The following is a 13,760-nucleotide window of genomic DNA, read 5'->3' as shown; positions in this document are numbered from 1 at the left end:
ATCCATTTGTTTCTGTCTCTTGGAGCTGCTCTTGAGGCCATTAATACCTTTGTAAGAATCTTAACAAATAAGATCACTTACTTCCATTTTCCTAGGAACTTTGAGGACCCTTACCTGGCATTGAAGTGAGAAACTGTCACTCCTATTTAATGACTTAAAATTTAAATCTGTGCCATGTGCAAGAAGAGAAAACCATAAGGATGGGTCCATATAATTCCCTTGACATGTGCACAGAAGCATAAGCACTGAGAATTGGCAGTCAGAGTCTGAGGTTCTGGGGAGAAGGCCAAGGCAGTCTTCACATTTATAGGTACACCTTCCCTTTGCAATTTTCCCTAAGTTCTGTGTGTGGATAACCTCACTTCCTAAAGGCCTTCTAACTGCTGTAAAGGGAAGGAAAGATCTACCAAAACTTTGTTGTTGCAAGAGCAGATCTGGGCAACTTAAAGTGCTGTTGAGAAAAGCTATGTCCTTTCTAAGCATCAGTATCTAAACCCCATGCCTTCTGATATTCTCCTTAGCCAACTAGAATGGAATTTCTCATTCTACCCCTCTTTTGTGTGTGTGTGTGTGTGTGTGTGTGTGTGTGTGTGTGTGTGTATCTGGCAGGGTTAGGTCCTTATGGAATGGGGGATTATGTAGGAGGAAGAGGAGGAACATGACTAATGTATCTATGAAAGAGGCCATTCTTCACTCAGCCATTGAGGACTAGAGCTAGGTTATATAAACTTCACTTCGAGACAGCATGGAAGGTGGAAAGACCACGTTTTTCTGGATTAGTGACTCTCTTTTCACAAATGGCAGAGTAAATAGCATCAGAATTTTACCTGACTGTAGTTGGAATAATTTTTCTATTTCATTAATCTTAAGTTCATATTTAACAAGAAACGATTACACATTTAATCACTTCTTTTTAAGTGTTTGATGGATTGAGCCTATTTTTCAGTAGATAATAAGTTACACAGCTCCATGACATGGTAGATGGAAAAGTCTCCATTCTACCTCTGCTCTCATCTGTCAACCTGTCACTTCTTCACAGTTCCTCTGACTGGTTTTGGAAGACATCATTTAGTTTAGCCCTCTATCTCCCATATTGCCTCTAAACAGGAGGGAATTTACTAGATTTACGGACACAGTGCATTTCATGAAACATAATTTATTCATATTGCATAGCAAATGGATTGCCCCACCATTCACAAAGCTAAATTGAGCATCATTAACATTTTTTTTTTTGAGACAGAGAGAGAGAGGATGAGTGAGCACATGCACAAGTAGGGGAGGAGCAGATGGAGAGGGAGAGAGAATCTTAAGCAGGCTTCACATCCAGCACAGAGCTCAATGTGGGCTCAATCCCACAACTGTGAGATCATGACCTGAGCCAAAATCAAGATCAGGACACTTAAACAACTGAGCCACCCAGGTACCCTGAGCATCAGTAACATTCTGATTCTTCCATTGCTAGGTTCTCTCCTGTGAGTAGTGTGGGGCATTTGGTGGGCACCACACCAACGTCCAGTACCTCATCAACCATTCACCTGATGATCCCAACTTTTGGGACATGATGGCAGTTGGAAAACAAAACAAAACAAAAAAAAATCTTTACTGATAAGTAATTATTTACCTACCTGCATCAAAAATTTCTTTTGTAGTTGTAGAATGACATTTCCTAAATCTATTCTTTTCACATATATCAATTGCCATTCTTCTATAAAGTAGAGCTCTCTCAGCTATCAATTAGAACTATGTGGTAAACTTGAAACACAATTTCTCCTGGAAAAACAGGATAAATGCTTCATTTTCTCCTTTCAAATTACTAGTTGTCAAAGTTGAATCAGTTCAATAGTCCCCTCAAATGGTGACCAATATGTTTTTCACCTTTCTTGTGAGCATTCTTTTTTTTTTAATGTTTATTTATATTTGAGAGAGAGAGAGTAAGAGAGCATGAGCAGGGGAGGGGCAGAAAGAGAGGAAGACACAGAATCTGAAGCAGGCTCCAGGTTACAAGCTGTCCTCACAGAGCCCAATGCAGGGCTTGAATTCACGGACTGTGAGATCATGACGTGAGCCAAAGTCAGATGCCCAACCAACTGAGCCATCCAGGCACCCCATTCATGTGAGCATTCTTTTTTTTTTTTTAAATTTTTTTTTTCAACGTTTATTTATTTTTGGGACAGAGAGAGACAGAGCATGAACGGGGGAGGGGCAGAGAGAGAGGGAGACACAGAATCGGAAACAGGCTCCAGGCTCCGAGCCATCAGCCCAGAGCCTGACGCGGGGCTCGAACTCCCGGACCGCGAGATCGTGACCTGGCTGAAGTCGGACGCTTAACCGACTGCGCCACCCAGGCGCCCCTAATGTGAGCATTCTTATAGATGGATGCATTTTCAAATATTCGGTGTCAGTACAAATACTATTCTTTCTGATGCTTAAATTGTCATATCTTTGGCCAGTTGGAAACTCAATAAGCTGGATTCTGTGTCATTTGATAGGATCCAAATAATCCATGAAAAGTTTGATTGCTCATGACCCTATACCCTCCTTGTTCTAATTGAGAAATCAGATATTTCTTAAAGAATCTTAGCATTTTTGATAGGGGCCAAAGATATTAAAAACCAAACACTGGGCATGAGGAGTGTGTATGCTCACAATGCGACCTTCTTTCTAGGCATTGTCAGCGCTAGATAATAAATAACTTTAAAAAAAATACTAGTTCATACTGATTTTTCCAACTTATTTTTAATATTATATTGTTTTTATTTAACTTCTTTGATTTTATAACTAAAATTTTCTTCCACACTAGAAAATTTTAATTCTAACATTAATATAATAATATTATATTGTTATAATTATAATAATATATGATATATATTATATATAATGTATAATTAATATAATTATTTCATAGAAAAGAACATAAAGAAAATAATTTCAAAAGAGTAATACCAGTGCGAATAAAATACAACTTTTGAATGTAGTTTGCAATTTATTTGTGGTATAGAGGTTCCTCAAAAAATTAAAAATAGAATTACCACATGATGCAGTAATTCCACTTCTGGGTGTTTAACCAAAGAACACAAAAACACTAATTGGAAAAGATATATGCATCCTTTATCTGCAGCATTATTTACAGTGGCCGAAATACGGAAACAACTCAAGCGTCCGTCCATAGAGGAATGGATAAAGAAGATGTGGTATACATATATAATGAAATATTACTCAGTCATAAAAAAGAATGAAATCTTGCCATTTGCAAGAGCATGGAAGGATCTAGAGAGCATAATACTAAATGAACTAAGTCAGAGAAAGACAAATCTTCTATGATCTCACGCCTACGTGGAATTTAAGAAAACAAAACAAAACAAACAGGAAAAAAGAGACAAACAAACTGCCTTTTAAATACAGAGAACAAAAAACGTAATTGCCAGAGGGAAGGTGGGTGGTGGGATGGGTGAAATAAAGGAAATAAAAAAAAAATCAGTTGTGGTTTTTGCACACAGAATATATCCCACTAAAAACATATACCCTCTACCCCATTTTCCTTCATCCTCTATAATAATCGTTTTAGTAAATATTTGTTTATACTGCCAAAAAATAACTCACCAGAAAGAGCTGCGTTCCAAAACATTTGTTTTAATTATAAGCAAATACATATTTAAGTTCTTATCATTCTACTTTCTTATACAAACAAAGCACACTACATAGCCATTCTGTCCCTTGGATCCTTAACATTTATGCCCTGAAGAGAACTCATCATCTTAACACAGAACACTGTAATCTGTTTCGTTCTCTCTTTCTGTTTCTCTGTCTCTCTCTGTCTCTCTTTTTAATGGTTGCATGCTACTACATTCTGAGAATGTATAATACTTTACTCAACCAAATACCCTATTGGGGTCACTTGTGTGATTTCCTACCTTTTGCTATTGCAAACACTGCCACAACGAATAATCTTCTCTATATATCATTTTGCACGTGTACAAGGGAATCTGTAGGCAAGAATCTCAGCAGTGAGATTTCTGAAGCGAAGAGCAAAGGCATCTGTAATTTTGATAAATTTGCTAAATCTTCCTCCCTCAAGGTTATTTGGGTTATTTCAATTTTGCACTTCCATCTGCAATGTATTACAGTACCTTCTTCCCAACAGTCTCACCAACACAACATGCTGTTTGGGGTATTTTCCCTTAAGCTTGTTAAGTATTAAATGCTATCTAAGTGTTAATTTGCATTTCACTTATTATGAATGAGATTGAGCATCTTTTTATTTTCTTTTTGTTTCAGGCACTCATGTGTGTGTGTGGGGGGGTGTGGGTGTGGGTGTGTTTTAACTGTTCATGCCCATTTATTTTTATTTTCACTAGAATTTTTCACTTTGATTTCTAGATGTTCTTTGTGTAACTAGAAAGATTAGCCATTCGCCTGTGATATGAATTGCAAATACTTTCCCAAGTTTTGATTTTGCTTATGGCGTTTGCTTTCATGCTGAATTAAAAAAAATAATTTATGTGGTTAAATGTATACTGCCTTTTTTTTCCTCTGGATTTCTAATTACTTTCAAAGTTGTATAAGTTTACTTTTTTTTTGTTTTACAAATCTGTGTTAATAAATTTTTTTTAACGTTTATTTATTTTTGAGACAGGGAGAGACAGAGCATGATCAGGGGAGGGTCAGAGAGAGAGGGAGACACAGAATCTGAAACAGGCTCCAGGCTCTGAGCTGTCAGCACAGAGCCCGACGCAGGGCTCGAACTCACGGACCGCGAGATCATGACCTGAGCCGAAGTCGGACGCTTAACCGACTGAGCCACCCAGGTGCCCTTGTGTTAATAAAATTTGAGGAAAACTTTTTGCCTGGACCTTTATTATCAATATAGCCCCAGAAGTTCTATGGTGTTTTTAAGAAAATCATGTAGAAAACTAACCGTTTAGCTTGGGAGAGTAAAGGAGTCAGAGGAGAGCACTGTGTCCACCACAAATGGTAGAAATAAGCCCAGGTGTCTGTGCAGGATGTAGAGGTTGTCCAGAGAAGGGAAAGAAAAATAGGATAGGAGAGTTAACTCCAAACTCAAACTCTTCTCCCTTAAGTCTCAGTTGCCTTGTACTTCTCCTTCTAGTCTCTCCTGGATTTTCTAGGCTTTTCCACGAATAACCTACCTAATCCAAAAACTCCTCAAAATTTATCAATAGTCCAGGTTTCTTTTCAGAGAGCCAGATCCAATTCTATTGATCTTCAGAAGGCCCCATTCAAAAGTTCCCGGGTACCTCAAAATTCACACAGCAATAAATTGAACTTACTACTTTCCCCATACTTCCGACTGCTTGCACATCTTCTTACTCAGGTTATAACTACTGCCATCTCTCCCAGTCACCCAAGTCACAAGCCTGGGAGACCGCGGAAATCCTTCATCCTGCTGTGACACAATTCTATAAACTCCTCTCTTTAGTTATTCTCAAACCCCCCTTCCCTCTTACACACCCCTATTCTAGCTTATTTCCTCTTCATTCTCCACCCCAATCATGACATGGCAGTGCCTTTTCATATGGTACTTTCATGGCTTCCCTCTGACTCTAGAATAAAGACTGAATTTCTTCAACTAACGTATGAGTATTAGTAACCTTACATTCAATGACAAGTTATTTCGTGCCAGCTGCTGTTTTAATCTCTACATGTGCTGTCATATATCATTTAGTTTCCTTAATAGGAATAGGCACTATTTTATCCCCACTTATTTTTTTTTAATTTTATTTGAGAGAGAGAGAGAGGGGGGGGGGACATGAACTGGGTAGAGGGATAGGGGGGACAGAGAGAATGCCAAGCAGGCTCTGCACTGTCAGCACAGAGCCTGATGTGGGGCTTGAACCCATGAATAGTGAGATCATGACCTGAGCTGAAATCAAGAGTCAAATGCTTAACACGCTGAGCCACCCAGGCACCCCTGTAAATAAAATTTTTTAATAATGCTTGGAAAAGGCCAATATCTCTCCAGTTCTTGGTCTTATCCCAATCTCCCAATCTATTTTATTTTTTTCCACAATATTCACCATACCTTTTAGGAAATGGAGTATTTTTTTCCTTTCCTTTGTTCCAAGTGAAACAAATGTAGTCCAAAGATCTCTAGATTTTATCATTGCTAAAAAGATAGTACTAATCCATCGGTCAGGGTAAAAGAAAAAGCCAAACTCTTCAAGCCTGAGAGCAACTTCTTCTCACAACAAACTCACTTTTACATATCATTACTTTATTTACTTTGTGCAGAACACCTTTGGACACATTGTTCTGTCTCCTACCCTGCCAAATAAACCAACCAATTCTCCTCTCATTTTCCCCCTTTCCAAGCATTCCTTCAGCCTGCCATCATCAGGAACCCAAAACTTTTATTCACCGAAAAAAAAAAGGGTTTTCAACTAGTCTGCACAATGTCCCAATGAGGTCAGCACGATGGCATCATCCTTGTCATTTTAGCAGCAAGCAGACCCAGCACAGAGACTATGCCGCTTAGCCCAAGGCCATAGCACAAGTCGGTACCAGAGCTGGAATTCAATGGGAGGAACCCTGGCCCTTAGCCCTGGACGCAGACCCAAGGTCATGTTAACCTAAGAATCCATTTCCCTCAGTTTCACGCTCAAATGAAGATAAGAGGATGAGAAAACAATACAGCTATTAAAGAAAGGGGCTCTTCCTTACTGCCGAAGCCCACACAATTAAGAAACTTCTGAGTTGATGTACGATAGGAGATTCTTGTGCTCCACTCGTCTTCATTTTATGTTTTTTCCCTGCAAGTGATGGAAGTAGCCATCTCTGCGGTCACCAGAGAATCGACACTTCATGGTTCTGATCCTCCAAAAGCCTGTCCCTAAACATAAGCTTTCAGACTTGCCCCTGGGACTATTTGAATTCAGAGCCTTTAAAGGGAGGAGAGCTGGGTTCCGTGCTCTTACCTCCTGTAAGAGAAATTAACCTTGGCCACTCCCTAAGCCAATGTCTCACCTAGCAGCTGTTTGCACCTTCTCTCTCAGAAGAAAGGTACAAGCGGCTCCTCTCTGTAGTTGCTCTGGGAACAGGGGCCCCAAGCAGCCTGTTGAGGAGGCAAGTGTTCTCAAGAACCATTTCTTGGCAGCAAGCAAAATTTCCATAAAGCTCTTAAATATAATAAAATGTAATTAAATTGCCACGTTGCGTTAGCGCTCTTTGAAGTTTCATACTTACATAATAAACCAAGTCATAAACCAGGACTCGAACTGGAGATTGTATTCCTCTCTACAGATTAATTCTCATTAATTATCTACTTGACCCCTCTGGTTATGGAGAAGTAAGTACCTGATGCACCGTCATTTGTGCCGATAAAAGTTGTAAATGATGAACTCACCCCGAAAAATGCAACTCTCACACACACACTGTCACTTTGTAGCATTTTGAAAATTAGCACCTGTGCTTAGATATCATATTCTCGCAGTCTCATAAATGACTTCAGAGACAGGAGTATATTCTGCATTTTTTTTTTTTGGCCTTTATTACCCTTGAGTATTTCAATTTTTATACCAAGTGGTACGTTCTCTGATGAAAAAGGCAGCCCCTTACAAAGCTGATTTCTTGCTAACCCAATGTGCACAGATCTTAAAACCATAGATCCAGCCACAATACATGAATTGGGAGGTTTTCTTCTCCCCATTGCCATGGAGAAATAAGGTTTTAGGGCTTCATTTCACCTTGCCATGCAATTTTACAGACCTGCTAATAACCAGATGGACAAAAGAGGCTTTTTTCATCAAGACCAGTGAGAATTTACTAACTCACAGGTTATGTCACAAAGACTGATTACCTGTGACTCACAGTCAATGAAAGCTACTTTCAGTGAACTCTGAATCTCAGAGCTGAAAATTAATTTGCTTTTTGTGAAGGGCTGTTTATGTGTATCTGGTACACCCATGTGTGTTTCAGCTGTCTACAAGTACTTTATGCGTTCTTTCTTCCTGGGCTGCAGAGACTGGGGTAACTCCAAGGATGGGAGTACCTCAATATAGTGACAGAATTAGCAGAGGGCTGCTCAGAGAGCCAGAAATGAATGACGACATAAAAACACAATCTAGGAAAGTCTTGAATTGAATTGAAATAATGCTGTTGTTTTTTTTTAAAGGACAATTTTTATATCGATTCTTAGCACTGGGAAAACGGCCAGACTCAAACAGAGAAGAAGACACAGAAGAGAATCACACAAAAGGAGGATGCACCAGCAGTGGTGAAAGATTAAGCAAGAGTTGAACAAATCAGGAGACTATAGATGCTGGAGAGGATGTGGAGAAACGGGAACCCTCTTGCACTGTTGGTGGGGATGCAAACTGGTGCAGCCACTCTGGAAAACAGTGTGGAGGTTCCTCAAAAAATTAACAATAGAACTACCCTATGACCCAGCAATACCACTGCTAGGAATTTACCCAAGGGATACAGAAGTGCTGATGCATAGGGGCACTTGTACCCCAATGTTTATAGCAGCACTTTCAACAATAGCCAAATTATGGAAAGAGTCTAAATGTCCATCAACTGATGAATGGATAAAGATGTGGTTTATATATGCAATGGAATACTACTTGGCAATGAGAAAGAATGAAATATGGCCTTTTGTAGCAACACGGATGGAACTGGAGAGGGTTATGCTAAGTGAAATAAGTCACACAGATAAAGACAGATACCATATATTTTCACTCTTATGTGGATCCTGAGAAACTTAACAGAAGTCCATGGGGGAGGGGGAGGGGGGGAAAAGTTACAGAGAGGGAAGGAAGCAAACCATAAGAGACTCTTAAATACTGAGAACTGAGGGTTGATGGGGGTGGGAGGTAGGGGAAAGTGGGTGATGGGCATTGAGAAGGGCACCTATTGGGATGAGCACTGGGTATTGTATGGAAACCAATTTGACAGTAAATTATATTTAATATAGAAAAAGAAAAAAAGGAAAATATTTACTTTGTCAAAAAAAAAAAAAAGAAAAATTAAGCAAGAGTTAACCAGTGACTAATTCAACCCAATCAACATTTTATTGTGTTCCTTTGGCAAAATCCTACTGTGTCAGGTCTCAGGGATCAGTCACCTTGAGCACACTTAAGGAGCTACACCAGATTCATCAGGTGATAACTGCATCATAAAGGATAAGGAACACTATCACGTCAGAGAAGAGCAGGTGGTTATTGTAGGCAGAGCAGTGTCAGGCTGCATCAGCAGCTTGACTAAGCCTTCAATAGAATATTTGGAAGATGGATTAGTTAGAACTCTTTGGGTTATAGATAACTGAAACTAACACTAGTAAATTTAATTGTAAAAGGAAAAATTATTATTCTAATACAAGATTAATTCATTGGACCCTGGGGTAGGTATATAGCCAGTCTTCAAAAGGGACTAGAACCAGAGGCCAGAGCCTTGGGAATCCTGTAGGTATCTTCTTTCCAACTTCCATCTCATTTATGTTTCTCCCTGTTTATCTGCTTGGTTTTGTACTCAGAGACTAGTTTTCTCTCCTTCCAAGGTGGTAGGGAGTTCTATTCATCCCCCCCAGACCTCAGTAGCCAACAGTTTGCCATGTTCTATCTTTTTTGTCTAGGAGACCAGCATGGCAGAGATTGGAATCTAAATTCTCTGAAGAGAGCTTTTGATTGGCTCAGGGTGAATCTGGTGCCCACTAATGATCAAGCAACAGTGTCTGAGAGTAGGTGTGGAGTATGGGGTGAGGCCAGAGGGAGGTCATGAACCAGTTGCAGAATGTAAACTGTGTTAGAGAAGCAGCAGCGGTTTCCAGAAATCAGGGTCAGAGTGAGTTGGTTGATCAGACCAAACACAGGCATTTACTACGGAGAAATAAGGTAGATGAGAGGACTTGCTGGAGAGACTAAGCAGACAAAACAAGAAGAAATGATGGTCATCTACACATAGCTATGTAAAAAAAATTCTGTAAAGGGCTTGAGAAGATTTGCCAGCAGGTGTGTAAAGGCAAAGTAGTAATATTTTTAATTTCAGTTATTTGGTGAGTTTATGTCCTTGTCATAGTCATGTTGATGTTATGAACAAACAACACTAAGCAACATAATCGAAGTTGTAGCAGGGTGCTGCAGACTATGTTTTCATAGATTTTTAGCTGGTGAAACCTGGCTCGTTTGTCATGTCTAGAAAAGAAGGGGGAGGTGGCAACAAGAAAAGGGTGAAGACTTCTGCTCCACGCCTACTTTCTGCAATTTCTCAAAATGTCACCAAAGCTAAGGCAAAGGAAAGCATTGTGAAGGCAACTGGGTCTATGGAGAAAATGAGTCTTTTTCACTCACCATGCACACAGTTTGGCGGAATCAAGTGTTTCACAGGGCTACGTGGCTGTGCAAAGGGCTTCCCCACAAGCAGCACCAGCTTCCTCTGGGGTAAAGGCTTACAGTGTCAATATTCCCAGGAAGACCTGTAAAAATGAGCAAGGTAAGAGATTTATGAGGTCACCCCCCCCCTTGTCTTTGCCAACCAAGGTAGAACTCTCCCCGACCTACTCCCTGGTGAATCTTATCTAGTCATTCTCTGAATAGGAATGAAAAGAACAATTTAGGACTTTCTCAAATGGTAAACATGACTATGCAGAAGGCTGTCTGTGTTTGCATTCTTATGTCTAACCATTTGCCTGATTAAATTGATATTTGGTTTTGTTTTCGTCATTTTTTCCCACAGTAGTCAAAATTGGTGTTGACCATGAGCATGGTACACAACTGGAGAATGAGGGGGAAGGGGAGGGGGTTGCTGCAGTGACAGAAAACAGCAAAGATATAGAGATTATGCAAATGTCCCTCTCAAAATCTTTAGACATCTCTGTAAGCCTGACAGCGCATGAGGCTAATGGAGGGAGCCTCTGGACACATTTTTGTGTATAGCAGGCCTTCACACCAGGAGATCTCACCCTGCCTTGCTGACTAGGAACCTGATTGGGATCATGTTATGTGAGGGAAAAATGTTCTTAACTCTTTTCTCCAATATATTAGGTAGACAGGAACAGGCTTCCCTTTAACCCCAAGCATTCAAATCTTCTTTTATTTGCCCAACAAATACCGAAGCTGGGGTGAGGAAACTTGGGAACACAGTGAGGAAAACATATTATGCTTTTTTATACATTCTTGATTGCTTATATAGACCTTTCTGACAAGAACAGAAGATGAGTCCCATTCCACTAGCTTTGGTAAGGACTCCAGGACCAAAAATTCATTCTTGACTTTGAGTAGTAAGTAGCCTCTTCTTGTGCATCTGAACTGACATTTTATTTCTTAATCAATACCCTGACACCCTTTCCCCAGGCCTTCATTCTTTTGACTCAAAAAACCCAGATTTAAAAAAAAATAATTCATAAAGAGTTGGGAAACAAGAAACAATTGAGCAAAAGGGGAAAATATTAGAGCAGGAAAAAACAATGCAAACCAAAACCTAGGAATGCAAGCCACTTCTCTCACATCAGACAAATGACCCATCTTGCAAGCAAAACAAATTGTACATGACTTCCCAGGGAGTACTGACTGCCCCTACATAGTCGCCTTATTTAGGCAAGGGAAGGCTCCCTGCTTGTTTTAGGTTGTTCACCTGGAAGAAAGCGGAGCAGGTGACCCTCTGCCCAAAAGCTTCTCCAAGGATCACATTATGCACACAACCTCCTGATTTCTCTACAGCCTGGCAGAGAGTTGCTTGCTGGCAGTGTGAGGAAACGAAGACTCATGAGGAAACAGGTGCTTGGAACCTCTGAAGATCCCCAAATGTCCACTGCACCATTTCAAAAGAAGTGGCTGAGGTTGTTCAAAGCTTTGTGAGGCCAGGGATTGACACATCCTGTAGAATATGGCCAAAAGACTCTGATGGGATAGATTTCAGAGACAAAGGCAGCAGAACCATTTTTAATTGTTGCGGTAAAGTCTATTACTTATATACCACAGGCAAATAGACGTCACACTTTATTAAAAATCTGAAAGAAGAGCAGAGTTAGAAGGGAAGTGACAGTGTACCTTCTCCTCCACTGAAGAAGCCTCTGAGCTATTGCGTAGTTATGGAAGGCAGGCCCCACATTTCCAAGTGCTGATACTAAGAGGCAGAAGCAGACAATAAGGGGATCTCATGGCAGCAGTGCGTGTACTTGGCTGTTAAGGGTTGAAAGTCAAAGAACACTCTGGGGTCTGCATCGTGCCGTGACCTATAGGAATCAGTACCATGAACTCAGCTTAAGCTTTTGAGACTTGTAAGGCCTGTATTGGAGCCCATCTCTACTCAGCATGCCAACTGATCACCCCTCTGGTTCAGAACAGGGAAGAGGCAAAGCTCTGGAAGAGAACATGAGATAAGGGCAGATGGAAAGAGTTCAGGTGGAGAGAGAATAAAGCGCCTCTTCTCACTCTGCTTAGGGAATACATGTTCCCTGAGGACCAGGGAGCATGGGACTTTGTTCACATCTGTATATACTAATGACAGTGAGCTTGGCTCCATCTTGGGAGAAGAGCAAATGGCTTTGAGAGCACAAGCAAAGAGTAGGCATCCCAAAGTCATTGACCACACATGAGGGAGTGGGTGAAGCCATCTGCATATTAGACTTGATAAATGTCTTGGAGAACTTTCCAGTGTCTTTGGTTCAGCAAACCCCAAAACACATGTCACCAAAGAAGTTCTTTATTTGCCTTTATTTTAAACCCCTGTGTATTTTTAGGACAATGATATCCATATGTTCCTGTTTCATTTACACTTAACTCATTAAAGTGATGTTTGGTGAGTGTCATTTGACAGATGTCCAGAGAGTCCTCTGTTACAATTTTATGAGCGTTTTGAAAGGTTTGCATTCAGAATCCAGGAGCCAGCTAAACCAGATCTGAACAAAACCCAGTTTGGCTTGAGATGTAAAATTTTTGAGGCTCTGCTGGATCTCATTCTTGGCAAAATCCCTTCTCCTGTCCCGGATCCAAAGCCAAAAGGCTGCTGTGCAAGCCCAGCCCCGGAAGAAGGGTTAAGGGAAGTGTGTCAGAACACTTAATTAAAACAACGAACCCAAGAAATGTCTCAAGCAAATAAAATATCCAAAGGAAAAATTTCATTTTGAAGTTAGTTCCTACCAGCTCTTATCAAATGGCACGTGAAGAGTAATGATCAGATTGAACCAAGACAGGGAAGAAATAGCAATTGATTGGGATATGAAACTCAAGTTTCTTTGCTCAGATAGATTCCATCAAATGCTTTATATTTTTCATTAAGGCTATCAAAGGAAAATATAAAGTGTTTTATGGGATCTGTATAAACAATGAAAAGGAGAGAAGAGTATCAATGATAAGCCAAAGCAATAAATAATTTTTAAAGATCTAGCATGAACTGGCTAGAGAGAAATAGGGACTCATCTATGATTCGTGCATGCCGGGGAAGAAAGTGGGTCTTTCCCTTCCAAAACTCTTCTAGATGTGAAAGAGTTAATGGCCAGCAAATCAGGCATGCTTTCTACTCAGAAGGAGTTCACGGTGTAGTGGGAGAGACAGAAAACCTAATTCAACCACCCTAAGAGGAAATACCTGATTATAAATCATGATGGAGACAATGAAGAATAAGAAAAGGGTGATATGAGAGTGACAAAGAGGAAAGCTAACTTAGTATAGGGGATCTGGAAAGGCTTCTCCCAAGTAGGGATACTTTTAGAAGATACAGAAGAAAGTAGAAATGAGGTAGAAAGTGGTCCAATTACTAGGCAAAGGAAAATGTATGCACAAAAACTCTGAGCTCGAAGTTGGTCAAAG

Source organism: Prionailurus viverrinus, chromosome A1, assembly GCF_022837055.1.
Source record: "Prionailurus viverrinus isolate Anna chromosome A1, UM_Priviv_1.0, whole genome shotgun sequence".
In the NCBI taxonomy this organism is placed as follows: domain Eukaryota; kingdom Metazoa; phylum Chordata; class Mammalia; order Carnivora; family Felidae; genus Prionailurus; species Prionailurus viverrinus.
This window is presented reverse-complemented; position numbering follows the sequence as displayed.